Here is a 14,824-nt window from a genome sequence, read left to right on the forward strand (position 1 = left end):
CTAAGACTTCTGGAGTGACCCAACAAAGCACTTAAGAATCTGTTAAATTTTAAGCAGGTGAGTAGGTACCCTACAGTCACTGGGGATACCCACAGGCTAAATTTAATCAGATTCCTAAATAATTGCTAGTTTGGGCATAGCTACTCATCAGCTTGCAGGATTGAGCCCTGTGTCAGCAGAGCTATGAGCTGCCTAAATGTGCTAGGGAGAGCTAGATTGCCAGACACTCAGAGGGATGGCTAAATCATACTCATGCTGGCCTACAAAATACTTACTTCATCTGTACTTTGCTTTTTGTCAATACAAATTGCCCCAAACAGTTTAGAACTAAAACATTTTCTTCACATAGATATAGCTGCATTTTAACTGGCTAGGACTTGGGAAAGATTCTTTCCTATATTGGACCCATATGACAGATTTAAGGGACACTGAGCACTTGTTCTCAGAAGGAGCTCTGACAGGGCCCATTGACAGTATGTGGCGAGAGGGACCAAAAGAGCCCCATATGGTCTCTGCTTATTTGCATCCCTCCAACCTCAGTCACAAACACTTGAGACAGCCTATGTATGGCCAGTGTTCTGGGATATTCTCCTGTGTTCTGCCCAGTCCAGGCAGTTTCCAAACGCTCACATCTAAAAATGTCTCATTTAATTATCTTCAAAACTGTCCAAAATAAATAAATAAAATAAATGCCCCCCCCCCCTCCTCCCATGTGTGACACTGAAGATAGAAGCGAGGATTTTTTAAAAAGATGTTGGGGATCAGTACAGTGTTTAAAAAATTGTTTACTATGGAAAGAGCATTGCTGTTTCGGGGGTTGCAATACCATGTCAAATACAGACCCTACATAGCAAAGGAAAATTATGAATACAGCTACAAGAAAATCTCAGAACTCTGATAGCAGCACAGACTGCTGGAGTTTCATCAAAAATGTCACCAAAATCCCCATAATATCCCTATAACCTTAGTGGTTGTGCCTATATAATAGTTGCTCTCTCAAAACTCTAATTATTTTATATAATGCCATCAAATCTATTGTTTATATACTCTTTCATTAAATCACTATCCTTTTTCATAATTTGATTTTTATAAGAATACATGTAGTGCAACCACAAGGAAAATGTTCCTTTTATGTCAGTTACTCATATTTTTCCATTTAAAGGAGCTATTAAAATTCATGCAGATATTTTATAGGCCATCAAGATTTGGTGACTGGCTATTACTGAATGTTTAATAAAAAACTAAACAGAAGAAATCAGAGGGCTAAATGATGACTGCAACTCCTGTAATGACTTAATTAAATTTTTATGGAGTACATAAACTATGATGTCACTTCTAGCCAACCACACTCATACTTTCTATGCATGCCAGAGGCCGTGGTTTTTCTCAATAGAACATACTTCTAAATAAGCAGCACTTCTACACTCTAATAGGGGAGCAGGTCTCATGTAACACACTCAATAAATTATCCTTCCATTTTAAAACAAACAAATTCCATGAGTTATAATATATTTGCCATGCACTTTTAATGACATAATAAAAATGTTACCTTAAGGATTACTTAACACATACTACAAATGTTACAGCAGGCAATTGCAAAGGGGTAAAGAAAACAAACAGTCCCATTACAGGGACAAGTCCTGGACTAAACATCCCCAGGGAAGCAACTTACTATATTAAAAACCAAAAGCAGTGGCTTTAGGTTAGTAAGAAATGGATTAACGAAGGAGATAAAGTTAAACAAACATGGCAATAAGTACATCTTAGAGACAAACATTTTGAAATATGAAATATGACTGAGGATGGGGGAGTATCTTAGGCAATAAAATTACATTTAAAGGGCTATCATACTATTTTTGAGGAATATAGCCAACAATGCATAACTACAAAAAGCTGGAGAAACAGCCTCTCTTACAAAACAAGGGAAGCAAGTAAATTGAAATCAGCGCTCTTTGGAAACCATTCCCTTCTTGATCTTATCTGCTTTCTCACCACTGGCAAACTTCACAGTCTGGCTTTTGACCATGATGACTGCAAGGACTCTTTTGCACTCCAGTCTCAAATAGCAAAGCTGCTAGAGAATTTCAAATGAGTTAAAAATTTATAAAAACAACAAACAACAAAAACAGCGGAGTTCTCCTGGGGTATGGCTCCTTCACACTCTGGAGTGTCCCATCTCAGAGCAGTTACCAGAATCAGGCCATCCATGCACTAATGCCTGTATCCTCACAAATAAAAATCTGTGTTCAAAACAAATTAAGAAAGCTTGGGTGTCCCCCACACCTACACATATGCTTAAAAAAAAGGCAATATCCAGCTAAGGTATCCTGCTTTAACATCATATTCATCACTTTTGCTGAAAGACTGCTCCCTTTATTAACAACTCCCTTATATCTTCAGCATATACAGTAACACAATATACATACCACATTCCTCACTCACACACTAGAATGCAAAATCTTAACTCCAACTTCAGCAACATTAACATACATACTGTTAGACATCCAAGCATTGGTAGAGTGTATGATTCTATGTACCAGTTCTATGATTTTCCTAGGGAGAAGTATGACAGAGGTAAGGTTTTGCATTCTAGTTTGACAGTTAGGAATGTGTGGAGTGTATTGTGTTATTGTATGTGCTGAAGGTGCATTAAAATTGTTCACAGAGGGGCACAATTTCAAAGTGAAACTGAACATAATGTGTGGAGGTTAAAGAGATACATGAAGAGTTTTTTTAAACTGGACATGCCCTTGCTGTTATGAGTTTGTGTTAATGGGTACTGCCCTTAAGTGACATTATAGCAATAGACTAAAAGAGCTCATTCTATACAGCTTAACAAAGAGGAGGTTAAAGGGTGACTTGATTACAGTCTATAAGTATCTGCATGGGAAACAAATATTTAATAATGTGCTCTTCAATCTAGCAGAGATCCAATGGCTGGAAATTGAAATTAGACAAATTCAGACTGGAAATAAGATGTAAATTTTTAACTGTGAGAGTGATTAACCATTGGAACAACTTACCAAGGGTTGTGGTGGATTCTCCATCAATGACAATTTAAAAATCAATATTGGATGTTTTGCTAAATGATCTACTCTAGGAATAATTTTGGCGGTGTTCTCTGGCCTGTGTTATGCAGGAGGCCAGACTAGATGATCACAATGGTTCCTTCTGGCCTTGGAATCTCTGAACAATAACCTGGGTCTTTGCACCACTTAGATGAACAGGGGCTGTGAGCCTTCAGTAGAAATGGAGATAATGTCTTAGCTAGTTCTTCAAAGTGTTTCCCCTTTCCGAATAGCAGCATTTCAATCTTGCCTCGGCTAAGCTTGAACCAGCTAATCCTCATCCAGGAGCTGATCTCTTGTAGACATAGTCTGCCATCTAAGTAGTGGTGGTAACTGCATACCACTGGCAGCTTTCCTCCCTCCCAGTGGTCTCATGTAGCTATCAAAAAGACAAAGGGATTGTATGGTTCTCTGTGGGACCCTGCAGGTTAGAGCCTTCATTACTCATGGCCCACATACCAATCACAACTCTCTAAACTCTACTGGGAAGGAATGACTGGAATCACTTAGTGCTGTATTATGTATTCCTGCTATGTCACGTAAGTGGGTTAGCAGAACCTTGCAGTTCACTGTTTCACAGGCTACAGAGAGGTCCAGCAGTATGAGTGTGGAGAACTTACCTGTGTCTACTGCCACGAGATCATCTTTCAGTATCACTAGAGTCATCTTTGTGCTCTGCTCTGGTCTGAACACTGATTGTGAGGCTTCCAGTGGCTGATCTCACATTTTGGAGCTTAGCGGTTACTACGTTCTCAATTATCTTGCCCAGGACTGGGAGGTTAGAGACAGGACGGTAGTTGGAGTGTTCTCCAAAGATTAGTTTCTTGACTACAGGAGAAACTATTGTTGTACCTTTCATGGAGTTTGGTACGTGTCCTTCTCTGAAGAAGGCACTGATTATTTCCATTAATAGTGTACATAGTTGCTCTTCACTGGCTTTCACCAGCTAGGAGGGGCATGGATTCATAGATCGTGGCTCTAATATTTTTCAGGGTTTCCTGAGCTTTGGCATGTGTGATGGGGCCAAACTCATTCAGGGTTGGTAGGGTAGATAATACAATCAGGTCCGGGATGGAATTTTCTTTCCCACTTAGCTCCATACATATTCAGTTGATCTTATCAGTAAAATACGCTGACAGCTCTTCACAGCAGTTGATGCTTGGGGCTGCCATCTGGGCTGTGCAGTCTGGGTGACTGAAATAGCCCTGCTGACCGTGACTGTGCTGCATCAATTGCAGAGAAGTAGAAGGCTCATTTTGCTCCTTTATTGCAGTGGCAAAGTTCTGTAAGAGCTGTTTGTGGTGGATAGATTCAGAATCCTTTTTGTGCCACTGGCATTCTAACTTTCTGCCTCTGCCTCATCTGCTGTTGCTCTTCTGTGTACCATGGTGATCTTCTCCACTGGTGAGGGGAGAATGGGCAGTGCAGGACGAGGGCATTGATGGTAATGGACATCAAGTGATTATACTGTTATACTAATTCATCGGCACCTTCTATTTGGGTGGTTTGTTCTCCTACAGTGAGTTTTAAGCCCAGAGGTACAGGAGTCTTGGGGAAGGACAAGCTTTGGTTGTTCACTACTGTAGTGGGAAGGACAGAAGTCTGATCTCTGCCAGCATGAGACCAGTAGCGTGGTATGTTAGTAATTTCTCCAATATCCACTCTTAGGCTGATGCCAGGATCTAGCATATGTCTTGCTATATGTGTGGGTCCAGAGACTGCCTGGGAGAACCCCATGATTTCTACATGGGACATGAAATTAAGTACTACCTTGTCCTTTGCATTGTCTATGTGAAAGTTGAAGTCCCTGAGAGGAGAGAATCTGTGGGATTCCAGTACTATGATGGGCAGCAGCTCTGTAAGTTCCTCCAGAAAGCTGACAGGGTTCCCAGTTGAGGGTCTTTACACCACTAAGAGTCCTAGGAACCTTTCTGTCCTTTGCCCCACAGATCATGTTTTGTTTCTAGGGGGAGCATCTTCTGCATCTCAGACTGGAGGAGAACAGGATTACTACTCTGCCTCCTCTTTCTTTTTTTTCCTGGTGCATTCTGGAATCTTTCTTGCTTTGGGATATATAGAGTATCCTGTGGAACCAAGCATGTTAGGGTATAATCGAAGGTGGCCTTGAACCATGTCTCAGTGATGTGAGCAAGATTTACTAGACTGACATTTTGTATTCCACCACTATAAGATATAATGGTTATTCCAAATTGTCCAGTACCTCTTCTTCTACTGGAAACACTGTATAAACCTCACTGACACACTGGGGCTCTCTGTCCCCCTGAAACAGTTAGACCATGTACAGCGCTTTAGGAGTCAACTCCTGTCCCTGAGCTAATGGCTCTAGTTCTTTAGCTCAAGCAGTAGCGGCCAATGCTTTCAGAGCCAAACATCCATTAGTTCAGATGCTGCGGCAGACCCATAAACCACTGTCTATGGTCTATCCCTTAGAGAGTGGCAAAAATAATTCACTGTGTTAACATGGGTTATAACTGCATTTTCAAAAGTCTTCTAGCATCACAGAATAGTAAGCGGTAACAGTATGCCATCTAAAAAAACTCTGTCATTGTGTTGACATAAATATTATGCCATCATCATAGCTTATGCCATCAGTAACATTGTGTCAATATACCTGTGATGCTGACATCCAAAAATAGTAACTTCTTAAACCTTAATAACTATTAATAAAAACATGTTGCAACTTTTAACAAATATTCTTGCCAACTACTCATAGTGAAGAATAACACACATTTAATTTCCTACTTCAGACTGCTCTAAGACTTTTTCATTTTTTTAAAAGGAGTCTGAAGAGAAATGAGAAACTGGAATAACTGTGGTCATGTGATGCTTTTTGAACTCGTTACAGCAAGTGTCAGACTGGGTTTCAAAATTCAAGCAGTTCATAAACAAAAATAAGCATTTGAAATTGACACTATAATTCAAAACAGATTTTACAGAATTTGTTTTCACCTCTGTTAAAATGAAAATCACTGAGCAACTTTAACGATGGTGGCTCAGTCACCCCACCACAATGGTACGGACAGATCATCCATTTGGGTTCCATATGCAGAACTGAAATATTTATTGAATACACCTGGATTTTCTGCACCATTATTGACAATTTTACCATTCCCATAAAATAATGGAGCTACACCATTACTATGATTCCTCCCTCCTGCTCCCCGATATGCCTTAAAAACCTTGTCTTTAACTCTACATAGATATTTCATTGATACCTGTAACTTTTTGTCTACCCTGCATTTCTTAACTTTAGATTTACATTAATTGCCATCTTCCTCCTCTTCCCCCCGTCTGCTATATAACGATTTATTGTTCTTTAGTATACCTTTCACATCTGCTTAAGCAGATTTATTTTATACACTGAAATAGCCGCTTTTTTTTTTCTGGCTAAGGAATTGTGGCTTTTTAGGCATCGAGCAAAATTCTTAAACAACTCCGAATTTTTGTTCATGCTTTTCAGTTTTATTTTTTCCCCCAAACACATTTTGCTCATTATTCTTTTTGGCACAAATATAGGGGGACTGTATTCCGTTTGCACAAAATGAGTCTACCAGGTCCTGATCACATGTATCTAGGCAACCACTAATATTTTGTTGAGTAATCACTTCATCTTTATCCATCATAATGAAATTTAATATTGAAACAAATCTAAACATTACAGGGATATTGTACTTATCCCCAAACCAAACTTTACAAACCCAGGAAACGCTGAGTTAAGGTTACACTTAAAATGAATACAAATATTTTAAGGTATGGAAATACACAATTAAGGTACAAAAACACAATTTACTTTGCCCCGTAGTGATGCCACAATGATTAAGGCATTTTAAATGCTTGTGGTCTCAGATTAGATTAAACTCAGTTTCAAAGACACAGGTGTTTCATATTTTTGCCCTTCATGCCACTACGTAAATCCTTTCTTCCTTTGAACCTAGAAGGGAATACACAATAATTTCTTAGGCCTGCATCTGTGGTGTACATAGTAGCCTGAGAGTGCAAGATGAGCTAGCACTGGGCCTGCAATGTCAACAGTGTTTCTAAGATACAGACCAGGATGGGTGACCCATTGGTAATATGATTGTGGAGAGACTATTCATGGATGTTGTTTTGATCCGCATGAGGCTGAGGTTTTCTCTGTTCCAACTTTATCTCAATGTCCATGAGCTGGCTGTTTGCTTAGTATGCTCAATTCTAACTAGTTGTCTGCTGATCTTTCCAGGTATAGACTGGTTCCTTCTTTGTACAGTTCTTCCTGTTCTGATTTGTACCGGGGACAGATATAGGCTAATGCAGGGGTGGGCAAACTATCTGGCCCCTCAGGGCTTTGGATCCAGCCCACGGGATTGCCCTCCCGTGGTACCCCCGGCCCCGAGCCACTCTCAGAAGCGGCCAGCATGACACCCCTGGGGCGGGAGGGGGGTAGGCAGAGGGCTTCGTGCATTGCCCTTGCCTCCAGGCACCGCCCCCCACAGCTCCCATTGGTCGGGAACGGGGAATTGCGGCCAATGGGAGCTTCGGGGGAGGTACCTGGAGGCATGGCATGGGCAGCGCACGGAGCCCTGTGCCCCCCCCCGCCCCCCGGGGCCGCGCAGGGACGTGGTTCCGGCTGCTTCCCGGCGTGGCGTGGGGCCAGGGCACGCATGCAGGGAGCCTACCCTGGCCCCGGCATGTGCTGCTGCCACCCCGAAGCTGCTTTAGGTAAGTGGCGCCAGGCCGGAGCCCAAAGCCCTCCTGCACCCAGCCCCCCAACTCCCTGCCCACGCCCCACACCCCTCGTGCACCCCAACTCCCTGCCCTGAGCCCCCGTCGCACTCCTGCACCCCAACCCCCATCCTGAGCTCCCTCCCGCAGTCCGCACCTCTCCTGCACCCCTGCCCTGAGCCCCCTCCTGTACTCCGCACCCCCCTGCACCCCATATCCCTTCCCTGAGCCCCCTCATACACCCCACATCCCCCTCTGCCCCAATCCCTTGCCCTGAGCCTGTTCCTGCACACCGCACCCCCTCCCATACCCCGCACCCCAACCCCTTGCCCCAGCCCTGCATACAATTTCCCCACCCAGATGTGGCCCTCGGCCCAAAAAGTTTGCCCACCCCAGGGCTAGTGGATGATCTGAAGTAACACAGATCACACTGCTGACCTGAGCATCAAAACTGGATCAGGATAGACTAATCTGTGTGAAAGAAAATGCTGCCTTTGCCACAGTTTATAACCTACTCATGAGTTTCTAGACAAAACAGCACCTTCCTCACTGGCAGGACTGATTCCTCTTTGACTGCTCATACCAACCAATTATCCAGATAAAGGTGGATGAAGAGATGCTCGCTTCAGGAAGCTGAAGCTTGAGCCATGGCATTAGTAAATGGCAGGACACCACAGCCCTTCAGAAGGAAACAATCACTAGTTCTTACCCAGAATTTAGAATCAAAAATATCTGGTGGACTGGATAGATGAGATGATACTGGTTAGGAACAGGAAGTCATCCAGACTGACTGCAAGGTTTTCATCCAACAGTTCAACTCCCAGAGAAGGGAGTTTACTTTAGACAAATCCAGAATGGGGTAAAAACTGCCAAATGTCATGGAAATTAATGAGTAATCTATGTGCCTGCTTCATGATGGGGCCCTCTACTGCTGCTCTGACCTTTATCAGATGACTCAGGCCTGGGCAAATTCTATGCCATTAAGAACACCTAATTTTGAAAATCATCACTGCAGCCACCATGACCTATCTACTGTATCCATACTTGGCCCACTGGGCCTCCCAGCCACACATCTGTCCGTGCCTGCCCTGTCCATGCGTGACCCACTGGGCCTCCCATCACACATCCTACCATGCCTGTCCTGTCAGTGTGCGACCCATTGGGCCTCCCATCACAAAGCCTACCATGAGTTCTGTATTTGTGCCAGACTTGAGACTTCATCATCTGAATCATCACACTGATTTCAGCTTCCGTACACTGATAGTTTGCACTTTTCCGTTTCACTCATAGACAGAGAAAAACCTGATTTCCCTAAGCACTCCTCCTCCCCAGAGTATCACACATATGCAAGCCACAGAACAGTTAACAGTTAAATATTTTCTTGCCAGTATTTTAAGAGTGCAGAAGGTTCCAAATTGCTGGTAAAATAAACAATGCCAGACTGTGAAAACTCCTGGCTGCCATGTTCTCTGATGTTAACAAGAGTTTCTTTATTACTGTAACCTTTCTGAAGTGAATAAAAATTATTTCTCTTCCCTAGTTCTGCCCTCAAGTAAAAGGCAAGGGAGGAAAGTGAACCCTGAAGAAAGTTGCACAGTAAGAGCTCCAGACTGCTGGGGATGGCTTGTTCAAACAGGTTGTTTCAAAGACAGCATTTATCATAATCATAGAAAATACTGAAGTTTCCAGTATAACTCCTGTATTTCATTCAGACTTGGTACTGTTGTGAATAAGCAAACTCCAAAGGCTCCTAAATAAATGATCAGGGATATAAAGGGTTAAAGTCTCTTTACACACCGTTTACTGAAAAGGACCAAAAGACGTAGATTAAACCTGGACCGGGCAACATTCTCTTCCTCTAGCCCAAGCACAGAAAAAGATGGTCTCGTCCAGTGGTTTTCAAACTTTTTTTCTGGGGACCCAGTTGAAGAAAATTGTTGATGCCCGCGACCCCACGGAGCTGGGGATGAGGGGTTTGGGGCATGGGAGGGGCTCAGGCCTGGGGCAGAGGGTTGGGATGCGAGGGTGAGGGCTGTGGGGATGGAGCCGGGAATGAGGGGGGCACGGGGTTGGGGTGCAGGAGGGGGTCAGGGCTCTGGGCTGGGGAGGAGGGTGTTGGAGTTCAGGAGGGGCTCTGGGTTTGGGGGGGGTGCCTCAGGCAGGGGATTGGGGTGCAGGCACAAACTTACCTTCGGCAGCTCAGCGGCGCAGTCAGGATGCACTGCGGGCCACGCTGCACCCCGGAAGCAGCCAGCAGCGGGTCTAGCTCCTAGGCAGAGGCCAATGGGAGTGCGGAGCCAGTGCTCGGGGCAGGGACAGCATACAGAGAGCCCCGTGGCCCCCCTGCCTAGAATAGGGTGACCAGATGTCCCGATTTTATTGGGACAGTCCCGATATCTGGGGATTTTTCTAGGTGCCTATTACCCCCCACTCACTGTCCCAATTTTTCATACTTGCTATCTGGTCACCCTAGCCTAGATGCCGGACCGCTGCTGGCCACTTACACGGCACAGCACGGTGTCAGAAAAGGTAGGCACTAGCCTGCGTTAGCTGGACAGCCCCGCCAATGGGACTTTTAACGTCCCGGTCGGCAGTGCTGACCAGAGCAAGGTGACCCAGCGCCTTACATGCCATGACCCAGTACTGGGTCTCGACCCACAGATTGAAAAACACTGATCTAGTCTACTATGAAACACAAAAGGACATATTTAGGACATCTTGAGTCTCACACACTGCTTCCTAGCTCCTTGACATGCAGATCTGGCTTTCAAGATCCATAGGCAAGACCCCTCTTGATTTTGGGGGCTCCATAAATGTCTAGACTAACTTAGGCTTTCATGTATAAAAAGAGAGCTGTTAGCCCTTTTTATTGTAACCAACAAGACATAAACCTATTGCCACTCATGGTGATTTCCCCTAAAAATCACTAATTATTCACAATCATTCTTCTACCACATAGGACTGATCTTTGGAGCCATGAGATCAGTTCTCATGTTTCTGAAGGTCCCAACCCAATTTTTGCTCCAGGTGGAGGTGCCATCCAGACGGCTTCCAACTAAACTAGGTTGTGAAAGCCCTATCTTCTAGTCACACATTAGCTAGCTGCATGCAGCTGAGATGGCTCCTTTAATTAGCAGCCACTGCAGCCTCTAGGCTGAACAGAACAGAACAGAATAGACGGCATCATGGTACAGATCCTGTAAACTACGTACAGGAATGCAAGAAACCCCTGTGTTCTAATCCCAGTTCTGACATGCTGTGGTTTCGGTCACTTCATTTCATTTTTCGGCATTTGTTTTTATATTTGTAAAATGGGAATAATTCTACTCAGCTACTTACAGGAGTGTAGTGACAATTAACTAGTTAATGCTGCTAAACAGCAATGCTAAGTGCTATTAGAAAGACAACAAGGAGGAATGGAGGAAGACCATAAATAAGCTGTTGAATACAGCAGGAGTAAAAAGGATGGAGATAAAAATGTAGGGAGCAAAGAAAGAGACAATATAACACTGGACAATAACTGATGACCTCAAGAAGGGTGAGGTGTTTAATGCCTATTTTGCTTCCTCCTGCACTAAAAAGGTTAATGGTGACCAGATACTCAACACAAGGAACGCAAACCAAAATAGGGAAAGAACAGGTTAAAGAATATTTAAGATAAAGTTAGATGTATTCATGTTGGTCAGGTCTGATGAAATTCATCCTAGAGTACTTAAGGAACTACCTGAAGCAACCTTGGAACTGTTAGCAATTATCTTCAAGAACTCATGGAGGATGGGTGAGGTTCCAGAGGACTTGACAAGGCCAAACATATACCTGTCTTTTTATAAAGGGGAAAAAAAGAGGACCCTGAGAATTATAGACCAGTCAGCTAACTTTGATACCTGGAAAGATACTGGAACAAATTATTTAACCATCAATTTGTAAGCATTTAGCGGATAATAGGGTTATAAGGAATAGCCAACATGGATTTGTCAAGAACAAATCAGGCCAAACCAACCTAATTTTCTTCTTTGACTGGGTTACTGGCCTAGTGGATGGGGGGACGCCAGAGATAGGATATATCTTGGTTTTAGTAAGGCTTTTAACACAGTCCCACATGAGAGTCTCATAAGCAAACAAGGAAAATGTGCTCTAGATGAAATTACTATAAAGTGGGTGTACAGCTGGTTGGAAGACTGTACTCAGAGTAGTTATCAATGGTTTGCTGTCAAACTGAGAGTACATAGCAAGTGGGATTCCACCAGGGTCAGTCCTGGGTCTGGTACTCTTCAATATTTTCATTGAAGACTTGATAATGAAGTGGAGAGTATGATTACAAAACTTGCAGACGACACCAAACTGGGAGGGGTTACAAGCACTTTGGAGAACAGGATTAGGATTAGAATTAAAAATGACCTTGATAAATTAGAGAATTGATCTGAAATCAACAAAGTGAAATTTGATAAAGACAAGTGCAAAGTATTACCCTTAGGGAGGAAAAATCAAATGCACAACTACAAAATAGGGAAAAATTGTCTATGTGGCAATACTGATGAAAAGAATCTGGGGATTATAGTGGATCACAAATTGAATATGAATCAATGTGATGCAGCTGCAAAAAGGGCTAATATTCTGGGGTGTAGTAACAGGACTGTCATATGTAAGTCATGTGAGGTAACTGGCCCACTTTACTGAGCGCTGGTAAGGCCTCAGCTGGAGTACTGTGTCCAATTCTGACAGTTTAAGAAAGATGTGGACAAAACGGAGAGAGTCCATAAGAGACCAACAAAAATGATAAAATGTTTAAAAAACCTGACCTGTGAGGAAAGGTTAAAAAAACTGAGCATGTTTAGTCTGGAGAAAAGATGACTATGGGGAGACCTGATAATAGTCTTCAAATATGTTAAGGGCTGTTATAAAGAGGATGGTAACCATCTTCCATGTCCTACTGCAGATAGGACAAGAAATAATGGATTTAATTGGCAGCAAGGGAGATTTAGGTTAGATATGAGGAAAACCTAATTATAAGGGTAGTTAAGCTCTGAAATAGGCTTCCAAGAGAGGTACTGAAATCCCCATCACTCGAGGTTGGATAAGCACTTGTCAGGGACGGGTCTAGGTTTATGTGGTCCTGCCTCAGCACAGGGGCTGGACTTGATGACATCTCAAGGTCCCTTCTAGCCCTACATTTCTATGATTCTGTGATTCCCTCCTGTTCTTTAGGTTCTCATTTAGAATGGGGACTAGGACAGAACAAAAGGCCACTGTATTAGAGGGCATCTGCAGAGATGGTGCTAGAGGAAGAGACCCTTAGGGCCAGGAGATGGAGGGAGTGGGAGATGAAGTAGTCATGGCGTGGTGGTGATGCTTTTGGAAATCGAGCAGGTGATCCAGAAGGAGCAGGAGAAGAGGAGGAGGGAGAGGATGGGCCAAGTGTGAGATTTAAAAGGGACTACTGAGATGGAAGTGATGATGGGGAAAGGAGAGGGTCGGGAGGGAGGACCAGTGTTGGAGTTGATATCACCAGAGGTATGGAGACATCAGCAGAGGAAAGTGTGAGATACGGATGTGGGGGGAGGGAGGAGTAAAAGGTGGTGGGTGATATGAAAGGAGTGGGAGAGGGGAGAAGGTCAAGCGGTGTGAGCTGTCAAGAGGGAGGGTAGCAGAGAGGAGGAAAGGGATTGAGTGAGGGAGGGTGTGAGGAGGAGAGAAAAGTATGCATAGAATGGGTGGGATGAGAGCCATAGTAAGAAATGGAGGGTCATAAATAATTGGCTGTGCATAACAAACTGTTAATTGGGGAGTCAAAAGTTAAGTAAATTAAGCAAAAAATTAAATATACAGTGAACCAGTTATGAACCAGATTGCTGTGCTGCTTTACCATTGCATACAAATCTTAAGGAACATGCTAAATTTGCTCAGAAGATTTTATTCTCAACCATTCCTTAGTGTAGCCAGTAGTATTGTTTTGGGTAACTAATGGGGAGCCTGCTGAGTGTGAGAGGCACCAGTGTGATGTGCTCTTGTCAAACTATTGTTACGAAGGCAAGCTGCTGCATTTTGTACGAGCTGAAGTTTCTGTGTGGATTCTGTACTCAACCCTAGGTAAACTGTGTATCATTGATTGATCTGACAACTCAGAGGCAACTAGAGCTGGACTGCTTACAGATTTATGATCTAACCAATATATCATAAGATGGATACTGCCGGGGGTCTGGTATAGACATCAAATCAGAAGAAGGAACAGGGTGAGAAGCTCCTTAAACATCTAAGATGCAGAAAGAAAATCTGCATTATCATGGGGGATTTCAAGCTGGGGGACATAGTCTATAAGACTCAGGCTACCACTAGAAGAACATCTTTGGAGTTCATAAAAATTACAGGTGATAACTTTCCAATACACAAAATATTACAACCAACATGTAGTAATTCTATATTAGACCTTATTCTGATGGCTACGATGGATTGATCAGTGAAATAAAAATTAACGGTTGCCTAGGTACAAGTTCCCAAAACCTAATTACATTCAGGATATAATCCTGACCAGTAATATGCACATACCACCCATATAGAGTGCTTTCAAATTTCCAATAACCAAAAACCTGAAAATAAATATGAGCAAACTTGATTGGGAGAACAAATTTAAACTTAAAAATTTGAAAAATAATTGTGAATTGTTTAAGAATATTTTACTAAATGTTTACAAAACAAAATTTCACAATCACAAAAGGAGGCTTTTTGGTTAAAACAATCCTGATTAGGAAGAGAAGTGAAAATGGGAATAATTTTTCTTTGAACCAATATATAACACACACAAAAAGGGAATAGTTGATCACATTGATTATAAATTATCAGTTAGGAAATACAGACAATTGATAAGGGAAGCTAAAGATATCAATGAAAATTCTATAACCAAAGACAACAGGAAGGACGTTTAAAAATATATTAGGAAAAAGAGAATTTAGAAATCGTATAGGTTCATTATTAGATAAAGATGATAAAATTGTTAAAAATAATTCAGAAAGAGGCAAAAATGTTCAATAAATATTTTT

At 42.7% G+C, this 14,824-nt stretch overlaps 1 protein-coding gene across 2 annotated transcripts in view; it reads right to left on the reverse strand.

Moving 5' to 3' along the window:
* The window catches only part of LOC102946154 (ubiquinol-cytochrome-c reductase complex assembly factor 1), a 92,708-nt gene that overhangs the window by 12,072 nt on the left and 65,812 nt on the right, over positions 1–14,824 (reverse strand). The window lies entirely within an intron of this gene.

This window comes from Chelonia mydas, chromosome 13, assembly GCF_015237465.2.
Source record: "Chelonia mydas isolate rCheMyd1 chromosome 13, rCheMyd1.pri.v2, whole genome shotgun sequence".
NCBI lineage: Eukaryota > Metazoa > Chordata > Testudines > Cheloniidae > Chelonia > Chelonia mydas.